At 35.3% G+C, this 19,389-nt stretch overlaps 1 protein-coding gene across 6 annotated transcripts in view; it reads right to left on the bottom strand.

Annotated features, from left to right (window-relative positions):
• LOC124215291 (dystrobrevin beta) overlaps nt 1-19,389 on the bottom strand; it is a 38,523-nt gene that overhangs the window by 18,015 nt on the left and 1,119 nt on the right. Inside the window, exon 1 of one of the 6 annotated variants that reach the window (XM_069134694.1) lies at nt 2,714-2,732. The exons of the other annotated variants lie outside the window; for them this stretch is intronic. The gene's annotated coding sequence lies outside the window, so the exon portion shown is untranslated. Of the gene's footprint in view, nt 1-2,713; nt 2,733-19,389 lie in introns of those variants that run through there. 6 annotated transcript variants of the gene reach the window in all.

The following is a 19,389-nucleotide window of genomic DNA, read 5'->3' as shown; positions in this document are numbered from 1 at the left end:
CCTTCAGATAATTAATAATTAGCGTAAACAGTGGTCATCTAGTCTCGTATCCTCCGTTCGGCGACACTTGAAAAACATGTACATTATACATGTATCGGTGTTATGACCGGCAATCATGGCTGCGTGAATAAGGCGGCACTGATTGTAAGTAGATAAATTTTGAATCACGACTAAAAGATCAAGTCGCAATGATCGCCGATCCACGCACGCGAAAGAAGTTGTGAACTATCCTTATACTTTCTCATCCTAAAAACACACTGCAGCACAATAACATCGACGTAAAAAGCGTAGCTCATCTTCTCTATGTACAGTGAAAAATTCAGTTATACGTTTTGCAAGAGGTATGGCAATATTAACGTATAAATGAGAAAAACGTTTGAGTGAAATACCTAAATATTCCAAACCTTCATGATTGAAAAATGAAAAATTTATGATTTTCAGCGGTCTTATAGCTATCATCTTGACATATTTACATTCATCTCTAGTGAAATCGACTAATATTATTAATCTTAAGGTTAATCCAGTGCCGGTAAGTAAAGAATCTTTCTGTAGATGAGGCGCGGACCTAAACTTGCCAGGACGTGTTTGGGACAGAATTAGGCAGGTATGTCAAGCTACGCCATCCAACGATAGGCAAGTTCAACGTCAAATCGAAAATTTCGAATAAGAAGTCAACTGTAACAACGCATAACCGAACAGAGACCAGCACTGAGGGATTGAATACGTAGCGTATAAGTGCTAAAAACGTATAAGCGAGAAACGTACAAGTGCCAAACGTATAACCGAGAATTCACTGTATAAGTATATACCGTGAGTTTTTCTAACAGCGGAACGATCCGTGCGCCTGAGGCAGGCAACCGCAGTTAGAGTTGTTAGGGGTAACCGTGCGCAGTGGGTAACTGTGCGCACCCTGTTTATCTACGAAGGGCAGAAGGGAAAGTCTTGATATGCGTAGGGAACTGAAACGTACGGTAACAAAGACTTAATTCATCTACAAGATTGCGACATCGTGTCGTCCATTTATTTTTTAATATAAATAAAAAGAATTCGACGCTCCAACTATAATTTTTGTCATCTTGACAAATATTGTCACATCGAACTGAATATAATCACCAAGGTAAATCAATTTTTTTTATGTTAGTGATTTATTTAAGTTTACTATTCTGTATATAATTTAAGGTTATGTTTAGTATGAGTAAAGTTATATGAGTATCTATCAAAAATCTCGGTCTGGGGCAAGTGTGCGCGGGTACCTACTTAGATACCCCTGTTGTTTTATGTGAGAAAGTAATGAAGTTGTTGTAAAAAAAATTGACTAATGATGTTTTTTTTATTTCAGTTTTTGATCACAATGCCACGTAGCATGAACAATGTACATTTTATGAAGGAGGTAGTTTTGAATGTGATCGCTGCCACAAATAATCCTCGTAAAATTATCAGCTGATTTTGAAGATTCTTTTAAATTTCTAAAATTTCTTTAAGTTCATTCTTAGGCATCTGATTTTATGTGATTTTATTGTAATAAGTCGATCTCGCATTATTTATTTATCTAGTCTTCAAAATAATTTGTTATTTAGAAGTCTATAACTATTCAAGAACAATGCGCACACTTACCCGAAGAAACGCGTATTTTGAATTTTTTTCATTAACCATTTTTTCTTTCCAATTGTCAAAGTTTTATGTGTTATTACTTAATTTAATTATTAGTTCAATAAATGCTTTATCATATGCATGGGTTCTTTTGTCCTTATTTTTTTTTGTTTAATTTTTACACGAACCTAAATCCTTAAATGCGCACACTTGACACGAACGACTCTACACCTCATGTTCAAGTTGAGCACCATGTCTCACAACCTCATTATCCCGATGAATAACTGAATTTGATGTCAGTCCTATTTTTAATTGACTCATTATTGCTTTAGTTGATTTCCGAATTAAATTTTTCATCGTTTTCCACATTTCCTAATATTCATATTATTTTGACAAATATTAGACAAATATAGTTTGATGTTTGGGCTGGCCATGACGAGATACGGTGCTCAACCTGAATATGAGCAGTATCTTTGGTTGCCTATCTCAGACACGTGGATCGTTCCGCTGTTACAAAAACTCACGATATACGTACAGAGTGAATTCCTAACAACCGCATGGTCCGTGGTCTGCTAAAATCCTAATGCGCATGCCCTACGATCCGAGAGCGGCTATTCACCAGGGTAACCAACTGTTGCTAGCCTAAAAAATTTCGACATTTGTGAGTTAAGCACAACTGCCGTCGATACTGTCAACATTTTTGAGATTCCATACACGCTCATTAAGTTTTAGCCAACGATAAACCATGCAGTCGTTAGGAATTCATTCTGTATATACACGATTAGGTAAACATGTGGACATTAAGTCAGGGACGGGCTGAATCTGCGTTACTAACGTAATCGACTCGACCAAAAAACTAGGCGTCTCTGAATTAATGTCCACATGTGTACATAAATCATGATTCGAATGAAAAATTTCGCAATTTTGCAGCACCATAAAGAGCTGGGGTAGATTGATCCGAAGTATTTATTCGCGTCGGTAGCTTCGAGTTTTGCTTACGAATGTGACATTCACTTGCGATGATATGAGAAAATTGTGAAAAAAAACTAAAACCTGCAGATTAACGTGAAATTTTTATCTTGAGCTTAGAGCGACGAAAGTCGACCCGGGTTCAGAAACTTACACGAGTCACGAGTAAGGTGCTGGACGAGAGGTCTCATACGTGCGTACGAGAGAATTTCAGGTCGTCCCGTCGTCTGAAATAACTGGACTTGAGGCAAGTCCAGAGATATTATTACGGAGCGAAAAATAGTATATGTTGCATAAATTATGATAATGGGTGTGGTGTGCGTTGCCTAACATGCTGGAATCAAAACTGATGTGTTATATTTTGGTCGATGATGAGCAGTGTTGTACATTATTCAGATAATTTTGATTAACGCGGAATTATCTTGGATAAAATCATTTCACCAGTTATCTTATAAATGTAATCTACAATCTAAAATCTATCTTAATCCATCGAAATAACATAAATAATAAGATTCTCATCTGTAGATATTCATACTCACCATTTTGTACAATACTGAGGTAATAAGTGTTGGAAAACTTGTATGAAAAATTAAATATACTGGGTTACAGATTTTTAGTTCCTGAAGGGGGGGGTATAGCTTGGACGGTCTAATATCATACCTATTTTAAAGAGTTGTTATTCAAAAAAATGAAACCTTTTACAGCAATTTGAGTTAACGGGCTTTATTAGTTATAATTTAAAGAACATTTAGAACTTTTTCATTGAAATTAATAAGAAAATGGCGACATGACGCATATAAGTAGCGAACAACTCCGAACTCGAGAGCTTTTGCGATGGCGCATCTCCTGACATCACTCTCCAACTTGTAAGACATAGAAAAATTTTTTTGAGTTAATAACACCCCCACCCCCCAAGCATACCGGCATGATAGTCCAGGAGGAAGAGGAAAAGTAATTTAAATCACAAGTTTGGGCTTGGAAACGAGAGGTAATTTATAGCTTTAATTCTCAAATTAATTAAAATTCCTCTGATCCTCGCTTGCTAGCAGTGATTAATTTAAAGTTAGACGGTTTTAATGTCGCCGAAGCTGTTACATACATACCTATAATGAACCATAGTTCCCCCCTCCCCCCGGCCGCACTTTTTTAAAAAATAATTCGGAGTGCATTATTTCCTCCATCTCCTTGCAACGCGAGATTTGATTGTATAGAATTCATGCGGTAAGAATTTAGATCACTTTTGAAAATCATCAATTTTCAAAAAATTTGGCGATCAGTTTCATTCAGCCGTTTTTGCGTCAACGTGGAGAATTCGAGAAGTTGAGATTTAATAGTGCATCCATCATATACCTATGTTGACATGGGGAATGACGTGATTGAAATTAGCTACGCCAATTGGATACTTTTGAATTGCAGTGTCTGTGTAAGTTTGTACATTTCGAATGATTTTGCAAAGGTTCAAAATTCTGTAACAATTTAATGTTCTGTATTAATATACGAACACTTCACGAACGATAGCGCACTGATGCTCGTTTGTTGCTTGCGGATTCCGTTAAAAACTGAAACTACATACCGATGAGCTGTTGATTTCGCATTGAAATGTGCGGCCAAAAGAATAATTCAATTAGATTATAGCGACGTTACTTATGATTGTGTATAGATCATGATGCTGTTCAGACTGTAATATCTGATAACTTATGGGGTATTTTCCCAGGGGAATTCTTAAAAATACGGGTGGTTTGTTTAAGCTTTAATATCTATAAGAATCTAAGAGTAAGGTGTTATATATAAGCTGATGCTATTCTGATTTAAAACGTGCTTCTAGAATCTAGGTATAGTTTCCGAAGCTATAATTCAATTTGTCATAAAGTAAGGATTGTAAGTTGAGAAAAATAATAGAAAATATATCACATCAGTCCTAATAAACTGATTATACTTATTGTTAGTAGAATGAACTAGAAGCTTGTTTTTAATACGTTTCACTTGAAACTGAGACTTTTTTTTTTGCTTAGCTTAGTTTCGTACGATCTATAGTTTTCGAATTAAAACGTAAAAGAAAATAAAATTAAGCATAATCTTATCAACTAACAAAAGTATTTTACAAAGTTTCAGAGGGTGGAGATTTCGGTCAGATCGATTACATGTAGAATACCCCATATAAAGTAATATACGTTTGGTTAATTTCAATATACGGAGATGTTTTCATAAACGTTTCACAGTTATCTTACGGTCAGCAAATATGATCGTAAATTATATCGGTGGGTGTACATATCCATACAGCAAATAACTGAGGAATGAATCACTAATCAACAGGTAACCGCATATATGGCAACATGCGCCAATAAAATAATTAGCATTAATCCTATCCGGCTCGCATTCAGTATATAATTATGGTATCGCTCGTTTTAGCTGGATTCGTTAAGATCGAATATTCAGCGGACAAGTTTCTTCGTAGGGATTGTACGAAAGTACAACTGTAATCTGTTTACAGAAGAAAATTCAAAACCTGCAGCAGTAGCTTGTGGAAAATCATAAATGGGTACAAGGTACAAGTAGTCAGTATTGATCTCGAAACATACAATTATAATGAAATATGTGTGTCCGTCGTTCTTGTTTTACGCACTACGCAACATAGTCTAATTATTCACACGGAATATGTGATTATCAATGTTACAACGAGAGTTGTGACTTAGTTTCCATCGTGTGCAGAGTTTAAATTGGATCACCAATCACGTACCTATCAGATTTGTCAAGAAAGCGGGGAATCCCATGGCGGATATCAAGCTGCACGTTTAGTTAATTTAAACTTTGCCTAAAACTTAAACCAAGTCATTTGTACGTAAAATTGCGTAACGTGTAGTACGTAATGAAAAGTTCAGGCTCATTAATTTTCCCGTGAACATTATTATACTGAAAGAGAAAACCGAATAACGGAATCCCGCAATGACATATCACCTACATATTATTACATGAGCGGATACACCAACTTCAGCGGGATTTCTGTAGAGTCAAAACTTTGATATGGCAGCAATTTGAATAAAATATGGTGTACGCCAAGATACGATAATCCTTGAATTTTTAGACTCTTATGCTGCACCGTTTACGAGAAACACGTTGATCAACATTATCGTGTTTTCGAATTTCTACTACTTTGTACGGTCGGGAAAAAATTAACACATATGTTTTTCATGTAAAAAAGTTTGATCTTTCCAAATATGAAATCCATTTTGTGGTAGCTCCCCGGAAACTATCAGAGAACCACGTTTTCAGACATTTTGTGTACTGTGGAAGATAAAAAAAAGTTGTCTTACTTTTTTGTGCGTAAAAATTGACAAGTTCGAATTAAGTAAAGAAACGGTTCAGTATTGTTGGTCTATGGAATGATAGTCCTGGGTCACCCTGTATATATACCGAATCAATTATAATCCGATTTTCATCCTACACTACAAATTTCAAAACGTCTACTTTTTCACAGATGAAAACATAAAAAGAATCCAACTTTTAGTCCATCGCATTGATACAGAACTGAAAATATTTAGAAAAGAAAAAACTCGTATAAATTTATTTGGCAGTTTCCGAGGATCTACCTTAAAGTGGATTTCATAGTCAAACAAAGTTTCAACTCATTCAAAACATGACAAAAAAAAAAATTAATGTTTTTTCACAAACGATACGGCTTGAAAACCAAAGAATTGTAAGATTATTTTATACTTTATACGCATAATCAAAAGCTTACGAGGTTGAAAAATGAAAAATTGTAAAAAAAATTAAAATGGGAATAAAAATTTCTGCCTCACATAATTGCCGCTTCCGGAGCAGGCAAGACTCTTCAGTCGTTATATGAGAGGTATTTAGATGGCTAGGTGCCAGTGATACGATAAATATTCATAACCCAGTGCTGAGAATTTCCACGGAGTGTGGAAAATACGGTCGAGCCGCGGCAAGAAGACACGGAATCGATACCTAGGTACGACCCAACGTGTGCTGCAGGCGGCAGCGAGGAGGCTTTACCTCGCGGATTCTGCAAGAGGCAAGGAAGGAAGGCCGAGATGAGAGCGGTTAAACGAAGGAGCGAGCTAGGCAACGAAGAACTGGAAAAAAAAGGGGGAAAAAGGAAGAAGGGACGGAAGGTGTGTGAGGCGAGGTGTGCTCGGAGTGAGAAATGGCGAGAGATTGCAGCTGCAAGGAAATGTCGAGATATACGCGAACTCTCTATTAGCGAAAATGTAACACCGCGTAGATAATACGAGCAAATTCAAAAACCCTGCAATCGAGCCCCGAACGCATTTTGGAATCTAAAATTCCCTGATCTATCCAAGTATTTCAGACCAATAATATGACCTTTCGACCGATGTACCGGTTAGTATGTAATATCATAATCAAAAAATTACAGTACTTTTAATGAGATGACATATATTTGAGAAATATATATTTACTAACGGCAGATTGTAATTCTCGATGAAAAAAAAAAAAGAAAAATAAGTGTTGGTATTGATTATTGATGTTATATTCTTTACGAATATACGTAATTCAGTTACTGCAGCTGATTTATTTATGACGGGCAATGAAAACGTGCCGATTTCTTCCAATGGGATCAATTCAGAATTTTGAAAATTCACATAATGCAATAATCTTGAGAGTCAAAAAAGTTTCGACTTATCTGCGAGGTGAGTATCGAAACTATAATTAACGCCTTCAAACGTTCAATAAACTAATCGATAAAACGTATCGATAACCTTGAGACTAACAAACTTTTTTTATGCGCCTCGGTCGATTTATAAAACATTGCGATGATTGTTCGAGCCCATCGTTGTATAATAGAGCTCTGGGCTTACATTGTACGGAACTTTAGGTAAGCATTCGAATAGGCGACCGATGCTGGGATGGACCACCTAGAAGTCTTCCTCTGGAGAATCCAGGACGGAGATGCCGCTGCTGGCTGGCATTCTCTTGCGTAGGCGGGTCACCGAGGTACATATGTACGTACATATACATATAGATACCTACATACACATACGTAAGTATAACCTACACCCGCACCGAGTTGAGAAAATTATAACATGGGGTTTATAGTGGAAGCTGTGCATTATACCCGTCCGTGAAAGGCTATAAAGAATATGTGCGTTACTCAAAAGTGTAATAATAATAATTACATTAATTACTATTATTATTATATGCGTATTGTAAAGAATTTTTATGCGATCAAACTTTCGTAATTTTTGTAAATGTCGATTTATTGTTCTACGAATATCAAATCATCGCAATAGTTACAACCAAGTATAGTAAAAGTGTAAAAAATCAAGAATAACGGCAATGCAGACTGGATTATATGATTACAGCTGCACTATTAGTTTTCATTTTGTACTCCGAAGTATAACTTATAGATTTTTCGGTTAGGGTAAAGAGTAAACATGGTTTAGGTACTGTAGAGTAACCGTAACTAGAAATTTATCTCGGTGTAATACGTCAGATTTTATAATAATTTCTTACACAGTCTTCGCGTGTAGTCAAGATTGGTTGTACCGTTGACTTAAAAATGTAAGCAATTGTTGAAATTAAGTAAATAAAAATTTGGGTAGATTTTACAATATGCTTCAGATGCGAAAATGTTCTTCATCATTTCCTTTCGTAAGGAAAAGAGAATTTGAACTTGGTCCGATGTCCAAATTTTTTGAAACGATTGATAAAATCCAAAATTTTGGCGAAACATTATGACTTCTGCAATTGACCGTAAAATTTTCCCCTCGACAAATATCCCAGCCCATATAAGGTACCGGAGTGATTACAGATTCGGGTATAATAATAGTAATAATAATAATGTAAACTTATAAGGTCGTAAATATGACGATGAGTGATTGAATAAAACGATAAAAACGTAAATAGCAGCAAAAGAAAATAACAAAATTGCAGATCTGACAAGGTGATGCGAACAAAGAGCTTGTGCGAAATACGTTTGTCGCAGATACACGAAATCTGTTCGTTACTGACGTATGATGTAAACTTTGTGAGCACGGTTTAACTGTAAACATCAAAAGATTAAGATTATTCACGCCGCCGATTGAGATAAGATCGTCCAATCGATTCAACTTCATTAATCAAACACCAAGATTGTGCTAGCAAAGTTGTATAATTTATATTTTACACCGATTTCGTATCATGTTCGAAATCCGGCAGCCGACTTGCCAGTTCAGTTTGTCATGTACGTAATAAACATGAAAAATACAGATATCATTAAAAATGAACCAATAGTATCTTTAGTTGTGGTTACTTACTATACATTTCTTAACTTAATTAACGCAGTTGAAGTTAGTAACGTCAAAGTAACGCAACATTATTGAAAATTTCATTTTCTTACTGTCTGTATATTTCTCCTGCATAGAAATGAGCTATGCAAATTATAACTTTAGAATTATAACATTGATAGGGTTTAGTTTGCAAAATATCATGATATTATTGCTCTATTGTAACTTTTAAAATTTGAAACAAATTTTTCTCGAAATTGTATCGTCAGATAAATATTACGAATTTCAACTTCGTCTTGACTGATTACTTTTTTTTATTGCGAATACAAACACGAAACTTTGCAATAAAACCGTCCAAGCGTAAATTATAAGAACGCCCTGTTCTGTGTAGCATAAGTGAATATACGAAATAGTATACGTATATCTAAAAGGTTATAGATAGCAATTGCATAAGGAGATATAAGACATAGACGTGGGCGATATTTCACTGGCAATTTTCTATAATATCGGGACCGAAACGTGGTCGGAATTTTTACTATCATAAATCGAACTGTATAAACTTCTGCCCAACTCTCCTGGTTTTCATAAATCTAATCTAACGGGACAACTCGGACCCCTTTCGAATAAAATCCCCTTGCGGTATAGCCACATACCGATAAATACCTGTACAAAAGTAAATTATCGGATGAATACACAAATATGTAAATTTACACAATACGCTGAAATGAGATGAACAATAACAGGCTTAAAACTCGCTTAAAAACTGCGTTAAAGTCACGCTTGCATGAAATAGTTGTGATATTGTGTTACGAGTGCGGAAAGCGGGCGATTTCTGACGAGTGTTAAGGTTGCAGGGTGAGCCGTAAAGGCTATCGCTGTAAATACACGAGTCGAATATCGCCCACATCCACACGAGTGACACGTACGATTTTTTCCAACACCTGTGAAGGAAAGTTCGAATTGAGAAGCAAACGTTACGTAATATGATAATTTAAAAGAAGTAGATCAAGAGCGATTAAGAGTTTCGAAAGCACGGACCCGGCTTCGTACAACCTAACCTAAGAGTACAAACTTCAAGTTGAATTTGCCCAATGACGTAACTAGCGGTGCGTAAAAAAGTTATCCGAAAGTGTGCACGGGCCAAGAAAGCACTAGGGTGTAAAATTGAGAATCTCATCGTCGATTAAAATATTTTTTCCAACACCTGCTTGGAAAATTTCATTTCGGAAACCTGTGGAACGGGCGTAGGGTGCCCGATTTCAGAAAAGTGCGGTAAAACGACGCTGGCGCATGCGTACAGCAGAAGTGCTCGATTTTACACACTAGGATTTTCCTTTTTCATTTTTGAAAAAATTAAGCTGCATGATCAGGCATGGGGAATTCCCTATACACGCATTTTATAACGTAGTACCTTGCATCGGTTTAGTTGCATTGCACATTCAAGAGGTCTGATAACATGTAGTAAAAGAAAATCAAGGGGATTGCGCGTGGAGAGCGGTAAGGTTGATCTTTTACAAGGTTGAATCGGCCAGTTCATCGGCCTCAAAAGTTACGAATAGGGAAAAAACCGTTTCGGAACTCCCAGCATTGTTATTTGTTATTTACTTTATTATTATTTGTGCCGACGATAGCGAACAGGATGAATGAACACCCCTGTTGTCGAACACCCCATCAATTTTTTTCTCTCCGTAGAGTGATGAAATTGTTTCAAACTTTAGGAAATGATAGTGTTTGCAATTATGCTTGGATGTTGAGCCAAAAAGGATCGAAAATTAATGTAAAAATACGGAAAATATTTGATTTGGATATTAGTGTGCCACAACCTTAAAGTGAGTGAGAATCTGTTGTATGTTCAGTATTTTCGCCAATTGTTAGAAATTTCTTGGCCCAACCCATAAGCACAGTTTCAAACATTGTCATGTCCTATTAGAGTGATTCATTATTTTCATGTATAGACTTGAATTTGGCGCCAGCCACCATCTATTACAGGGCCTATAGGTTAAGTCGATAATTTGGTCAATCATATTGTAAAATCGATTATCAAGAAGAGATCGATGTAGAATTTCTTTCTTATCACCTCTTACCCATGCTTTGAAAGAAAAACGTTGCACAAACAAAACCTTTCTTGGTCCACAATAAATAGTGAAGATACGTCCACGAGTCGTATTAATAACCTAAAGCTTAACACTTCCCAAAGTTTAAAACGATGCCATTACTCTGGAGAGAAGAAAACTGTTAGGCACGATTTGCAGAGTCAAACGCGTGCATAATATATATATAATATCCGTATAATAGACCTGAATACCTCAGGCGATGCGATCAGAAAAAAAGGCGTATGAAGGAAAATTGAAAAGTGAGTCAAAGAAAAGCAAGCCAAGTCAGACAACCATGCGCATAAAATACAATATTCATAAAACTGCAATAACGGGATAAAGAGACAAAAATGCAGAATTAACTACATATTTATTAATTAGCGATAACTGCCGATCCGTATTTGCAGTTATTACAAGACTGCTGAGAGTGCAGTTAATTCTTATGTTGACAATGAACGCCACACGTTTCAACACTCAAAACACATACGGTAAAGGCTTGATAAGTTTCCACCTGCGAAATGAGAAAAAATTGCGATAATTTGATGCTGGTGGAACAACAAATTGATGTTATAGGTGTTATTTGAAAAAAATGTGACTAACTAAATGAACATAATTTACGTTGCAATAACAAGAAAATGTAATCTTGACAACTATAATCACGCTAAAAATAGGTGCGTTATAGTTAGAATAACAATTCGATCAAGATTTTCGAGTAACTGCAGCAAATGAAATTTTTCTCAGTTCGTCACTGGTATAAGTTTCACATATTGGCCGAAGTAAAATTGACTTTCCTATACATTCACGAGTAAACTCTGCGTTAACTTTTGAATCTAATGGAACCTGAAGTTTCAATTACAATTTATTGTTGATGTGATAATAAGTTCGTTAAAAGGTATAACCATATGTGGTTATATATTTCGAACAAACGAGTCGTTCTCATTATCCCGGTTTTATACGCAACCTAACAATAAGTGCAGACATGCATATCGCCAAGATTTCAAGACCTGATGGAGAGAAAATGAACATTGTAACGACTGTGCTATTAAATTTAAAGAACGCTATTTTCACAATCGAAAAGTACAACATTACAGTATAATATAGGATTATTATTATTATTACGTGCATGATTATAATCGGGTATAAAATTTTACTCGTCGGTGCAGTGTAAATGTATTAATTAATTACAGTACGTATGGTGGCTGTGATTATAATATCATAGAGGGATCCTGGACGTAGAAGGTTCTGTTAATGGAATGATAAATGCGTACCAGAAGTCTTCATAAAAAATTGAACACTCAATATGATATATTGATGAATTCTAATGGAATATCTAGTAGATGAAGGTGTGTGGCAATGGAAAGAGTTGAAATACTATCACATCAGCGCCTGTAACCATTTCTCTTGACTTGAACAATGTAATGCGTTACCGACTAGACAAAGTGCTAATTAATATTAATGAAACGGTTATCATCTTCCGTAAAAATAATATCGCTTTGCGTACATGCGTGTAATATGCGCATTGATCTTTCTACACAAAGCTCATAGTTGCTTTAGATACGCACAGTTTCCCATTATACACCTCCGTTAAGCTGGCTATGCCAATGTAGCATGACAAGTAAATACAAATTGGAGAATAGTCGCTAATTAAACGCATTTTAATTGGGGAAATTTTTTTTCTCGCCATGGCAGTTTTCAAAAACAACACGGAAGACCCAGCTTACGATTAAGCTAGCATCGCCACATCGTAAAAATAGTGCAAATAAAGCTGTAATAGAAAAATACCAACGCGAGATTTATTCGCTAATTAACTGCAGTCGATTGACATCAGTTTCGTCTTTCTTGACCCCCCCCCCCCCCCCCCCCCCACCCTCCAAGCCGAACGTTACGGAAAAATTTTGAACGTACGTAAATTTGTTGATATATCGACGCGTGAATTAGTCGCTGGCAATAGAAGTCGGTCGGACGTTCCAATCCTGACGTCGAAAAACTAAACAATCAAAAATTCGAAATTTCAACATCGCGTCAACGGTTTAGTTTTTCGCCGTCAGGGGTGGAATATTCGAGGAGAGGGTGATTCTGGAAAAGCAAGATCGATATCCTGTTTTTGTATACAAATACTTTAAGCTTGTTTGAAAAACGAAGAGATTGCGATATGTTGTATCAAATCGTATAAAATATTATTCTTCCAAGTTTTTTACATTTCGAATTATATTTTTGTCAATTTTGCATGTTTTCATTAATTTTTTGATAACTGGAATAGACTTGAACTGCAATTGAAGGTACTTGAAATTATTTAGTTAAGGCTGTGATGTTTTTACCTCATATTTTTATAAGTCAGCAATATTTTTACGGTTAAAGAAAAAAAAAAACTATAATATACAAATTACGGTGTGTGATACCATCAAATTTTTTCTTCATATTTTCTCGAGAAATTAACCCGTGTCTAGTATAGGTACATAATAAACTGAACTATATTTTTATATCCTGGCTAAAAAAACAAGTCGAAAATTAATTCTGTAGCAAACGATTTACGCGATAGCACTCACAATCGTTTTACTTTTTGGTAAATCACTTGTTTCATGAAAGCGGACAGTTTCAGGCATTTTAATTGTCTGAAAGATGTGCTAAAGACAATTATAATATTTTTTGCAACTATTTTAAATCGAGATTAGGACGGTTACAAAATACAAAGTTAGATTCTAAAATAAATTTTTAATTGTGGTTACTATACAGCCTTCAACTTTTCCACTCTTTGCCATAACCGAAAAATGTAGTTCTGGACGTCAAATAAAACTGAGTCTTGTACATGAACTATTTTTTTCTTGTAACTATTACGATAATTTGATCTTGGTGCAACAATAAATTAATGTTGAGGTTTTATTCAACTTAAAAAATAATCCAGTAAGTTAAAAAAAAACCGATATAATCTCGCAATAACTGCAGAAAATTTAGTATTGACGAATATTATCACACTAAATAGTTATTTGTACCACTCATTTTCTTGTATTGGGTAGACAAAGATTTGCAACGAAATTGAAACCGTTATTATACCAATTTTTCTAGAGCTATAAAGTAACTGTAATTCTCACAGTGTTATTACACTCATTAAAATTGAGTCAGACAGTAAAATTTTTCTCGCGAGTACATCGCGCGTTTAATGTAATGAAACTACTACTGCAAAGTAAGATAGATAAGAATGAAAAGAAAAAGAGCCGTCCTCCACTGACAGACTACTTTTGTTTCATCCGAAAATTATCAGCTCCGGACATATAACCGCTGCATAACTTGGTGATCGAGGAAGGAAATACGTAAATCGGGTATTGCAGGGGGTGGTAGGTATGCAGAGTGTGCAGTAGCAGGAAGGAAGGAACCAACTGCAAAACGGGAAGTTGAAGCTCGCGAGAGAATGCATGCAGATATAGCGAGGTTGAATCAATACGATAAGTGGGACAGGTGGGGGCGAAGTTCCTACGGACAACGGGGTTGCAGGGGTGGGAAAAAGGCGGCAGGGTGGCCGAGATGTGCGCCGGCTAAACGTAAGGAACGAAGGGAACGGACCGCCAAAGACAGGCTTAGACACCGGATAGAAAATGCGGTAGAAGCAGGGTATTAAGATCGGTTTAATCTCCGACCAAATATGGCGAGAAGTTATTGATGGAATCGACTTTAGGCGATCTTAATATGGACGGTTGTAACGGTTGCACGCATGCACGCATGTCGCAATCATTACCTACGCTGATATAATCTAGCTTCTATATCGAAACGATCTGTTGATTTGTATACATTAATTATTACGCGAGACGAGAAAGTTCATGTTGTTTATTTATATATCAACGTTCAAGATTAAACGGGCCGTGCATCGTCTAAATCGTAAGAGAAGAAATGATAAAAAGGAAAACCCTTGAATAGTTTGTGTTACTTGTACCAATGATGGCGATCATGAATGAAACGACATCTCTATTATGTGATAGAAATGAATCTGAACAAATTCGAAAAGTACAAGTTGAGAATGTCAGCAATTTGATAGTAGGTTTTGTAGTTATAACATTCAAAATGATTAAATGGTGTTTCTGATCCGATTCTTCCGAGGTTTTTTTGAGCTCTTTTTGTATGGTGATCAGATGTCCACAAATTGTCAGAAAAATATTCGAGAAGTATTATATTATCAAGTAGTTGTTACGCGCAAATGTAATTTTTGACAAACATGAGTTGTACCGTACTTCCAAAAAATCTATTCTTGTCCATTCTAGAGATAATTATTTGCAGATTATTTATTTCATATTATTATAACATTGCTGGAGGTTTGTCAAACGGTTGTCTCTACTTTCGTAACCTTTGGATCAAACTGTGCGTCCCGTTAATAAGGTCCAGCCGAAAATAGTGTCCAAAGAAAGACTTACTAAATAAAGACTGCTCAAGTGCAATTTGAAGTTAATCGAGTTGAGTTGGATCAAAACCGTCACCCCTGAATACACAGGATGTTTCCTAGTAAACGCCGCAGTATGTTGTGTTGCCTACCACCGAAGGGAACAAATATCGGTAAAACAGACCTACCGAGTCATAATCACTTTAACGTGACTTCGGAAGGCGATCACTAAACGCTTCGGCATAGGTTATAAACAACGAAGCAACTGCTTGGCAAAATCCACAGACAACTGTGCAACACGAGTACTTCCTTCCAGTTCACTCGCGAGGACTTCAAACACGCTACGTCTCGATAAGTCGGTAGGTCTGTATTACCGATATTTGTTTCCCTCGGTGGTAGGCAACTCAATATACTACGGTGCTTACTCGGAACCACTCTGTAGAGATACAAAACAAAAGGATGGAAACGACGGATTTCTATGGAAAGACCTCATTTATCAACAAATTTCAAGTCGCAGGGTCAAATTGTTGAAGATTTTGCTCTATATTATTTTATTCAAAACAAAAACGCTTTCTCCACTGAAATTCAGAAGGGACGCATAATTTCAATCCTACACAAGGGTAATTGTAATTAATCCGGCAGAAAAAGTTATTAAAAATAAAACTGTTATTAATTGATTACTTCGTTCATTTATCGATAATTGATCGAAACGGTGTTCAATTTGTTTTCTCCCCGAAATGCTGTGTTCACATCTTATGAATTTTACGTATACGTATCTCTTTAATTAACGATAAACAAAAAGAAAGACAATAGTTCTCATGGGCTTGTATTGCAATACTGTAACGACGATTAATATGTAACTATACAGCAAGCCATAAATGTTTTAGTCATTATATCTTATAGCTTTCAATTGTCACGCGATGCTATAAATACTTTCCGATCTGTCGTTGAAACGACATTCAATTTAGTCGCTTTACGTGACTAACTAGTTAGATAACCGGTTGTATATTCAACACGTGAGGATTCTATCTTGTTTCATCTAATTTTGGAAAGTCGTCACTCCCTTCTTTCTCATTTTCTCCCATAAAAGTAGCATCACAGCAAATTTTAGAGTGGTCAGTTTTTCAATCTACCCTGTTCAACCCTCCCCTATCGTGGATTTGCATTTTTCATTATATTCATGTTTTGAATGTACATCACGTTTTACTCGTTAATAAAAAATAGGTGTCGCAAAAAGGGTCAGTAAAAACCTTAACTTAAAAAATTCGTATATTTTTCGTTACTTTCCGATACGAGATGGTAACAAATTTTTGAATTTCGAGTGAAATGATTGATTTCTTCCGAAGCTAATCATGATTAGATACAATATTTGTTCAATTTGTCAGTCGTATTTCAATTAGGATTTTGTCCAAATTAAGTTATGGAGTCTCTGTTACCAAGTTGAAAATCTATAGACAGAGATCGTTAATGATCGTGGCAAGGATGACATCAAAGGTATACAGTTATATTACGTACCATTGGCGTCTTTTATTAGGCGGCATGTTGTATAAATGAATTCTAGCAAATCACAATTTCGTTTAATTACATCGCAGTTTGAATCAATAATATCAGTATGGACTGATTCGGATATCACTATTCAACGCATCTTCACTCGTCCTTATTGGCACAATGAGCTCTGATTCACTGAAATTGTGCACGAATAATACGAGTTTGAAATTGTGAAAAAAGGAAAAATGATGGAATCTTTTTAATATAATTAATACTACAATTTTTTCATTTGAATTTGCGGTTTAAACGATCCGTTTTGTATTGAGAAGTGATTTCTTTACCGAAATTAAATACAACGAACTTCGGTTTAACGTTTTAAACATTGATGTTATTACTTTTTGTTTATTTAATTTTTTCACCGTCTTGTCCAATTTTGACGAGAGTGGAATTAGTAACGTCGATGTAACGAAACATTACATGAATTATTTTTATACGACATGCATTATACGAATCCGACAGACAATTTACGTATCTGTTATAATAAAGTGCGCTCTACGTTCCATTTGAATTAAATTTAATCAAATCAAATTCCAATAAAAGAGATAAATTATTATTTAGAGAAAAAGTGAGTTTGGAATGAAACATATGTGTTAGAATTTTTTAATTTTCCTAACATTATACGTTGTAGATGATTAGTAGTACATGTGATATATTCCCATAAAAGAATCCACTTCTGTGCGTGTGCGGCAATAATTTGCAAATATTAAATCACCGGAGAATTTCACACGGTAAAACTTTTTTTAAAAATTTGATGACAAAATTAGACCAGTCTATTATAGGTATACCTATAATAGTGAAAAGCTACTAATGTAATTTTATCAATGTTTTATGATCATTCAGCAAACTTGAAAAGCAAGTTTGTTCATGATCTGAAGATAATTATCGGTAGGTACAGTAATTACAAAATGAACAAATTGTCGACCGTGCGACGCTATATTTAATATTTTAAAAAAGCTAACAATAAGAAGAATTTAAGTCGTATGATTTACACTTCAAAAAAATGTTATTTTCGTTACTTTAGTGACGTAGTTTGTCTTGCATGTGTAGAATATCATTAATGAGCAAAACAACAAAAAATTCTCATCGAATGGACTGGATCATACAAAAAATAACATAGGTGTGTATCTAATATTTTAACCTTTGGATGTGTGGTGAATACTATACATGAAAAGTATACAATAATATTTTCCGAATCTCGTTTATCTGAAGAAGTTTCAGACAGCCCAAGTTTCAACGATAGCTTCTCGTTCTTGCTGATAGTTATACGCGAGTTTCCCGCATTGTCCACGTAAATAGAACGTAAAGTATACAGTACCTAATAAAATCATCATTCAAGTTTACATTGAACATAAAGGAAAAGAATCCTGAATAAATACTATTTCACAAATATACCTAACTGCATAGTAAATAGTGGAAGTGGGATATTGATCAAAATTTCACGCTACCTTACTATTAGTAGAGTTTCAAAGTCTTTGCTAAATCATTCAAGCTACCTTCAGTTTGTTACACGTAATGATAGTATATAGTGCAGATATGAGAGCTAATAGGATATAGTCGCATGAAAAAAATTGACTTGAATTGGGAATTTGTGATATTTGTTGTAAAGAAGTTTAAAAGGCATTTCTAAATTGTTAAATCGATATTATAGGATTAGAAAAGGACCGTGAACTAATAAATAATCGTTTCAATTGGTCATTTCCTGGTGCACTTACCGTAAACTTTTTGTAAAGTTTACCCTGTACTATATTGGATTACTCAGGTTTCTATTTCTATTAGCATCGTTTTATGCCATTAATAGTAACTTCTGAAGTTTATAGAGTCATAACAATAATAGTTTCAAATTAAAAGACTCTAACCGAGAGTAAATATACATTGGCAAGATTGTACGTATAAATAAATTTCAAAATATACACAATTTCGAAAAGTTATTCATTTTCCCAGTCCATTATCGTAGAAATTGGTCCAGTTGGAAAAACGTTTGATAATGAGGTTTAATACTTTTGCAGTTATATGCACATCCAATATTAAAACTTGGAAACTGGACGTCAATTACCCGCCGTTGTATAATATACGTTCAAAAAAGTACGAATTTAAGTAGCAACTGTAAATCTGGCGGGGAATCAGAAAACTTTTTTAATGGGTTAGTGAATAAAATAAAAGACGAATGAAACCGTGATGACAAAAACATCATACAAATCTCGCTACAGATCAAACTTAAGTTCAATTCAAGTTTCTTAATTGAAAGTAAAAGAAAGCAGGAAAAACGCGACTGCCTTGAAAGAACCAGTCCTAGAACATCCCGTTATTCTAAGTTATTTTCGATAAGATTTCAGAGATGGATCGGATAAATTTTCCCAAAATCCAGTCAATTCGGGATTAGAAAGAATCCTATCAATGTGACCAAGGACATAAAAATTCGTTTAATCGTTCGCGAGATATCGTCTTACAAAAAATCGATCACATGAACACACGCCCAGCGTCCATCTAAAAGTGACGACTAGACTCTGAAGTTAGCCGCAGGTTTCACAATCAGCCCTCTAGCGCGCAACGCTACGAATTTGTGTTCACGTTTGATTGCGAA

The sequence above is a fragment of the Neodiprion pinetum genome, chromosome 3, assembly GCF_021155775.2.
Source record: "Neodiprion pinetum isolate iyNeoPine1 chromosome 3, iyNeoPine1.2, whole genome shotgun sequence".
Taxonomy (NCBI): Eukaryota; Metazoa; Arthropoda; class Insecta; order Hymenoptera; family Diprionidae; genus Neodiprion; species Neodiprion pinetum.
The sequence above is the reverse complement of the archived record's forward strand: the minus strand, read 5'-3'. Positions and strand labels throughout refer to the sequence as shown.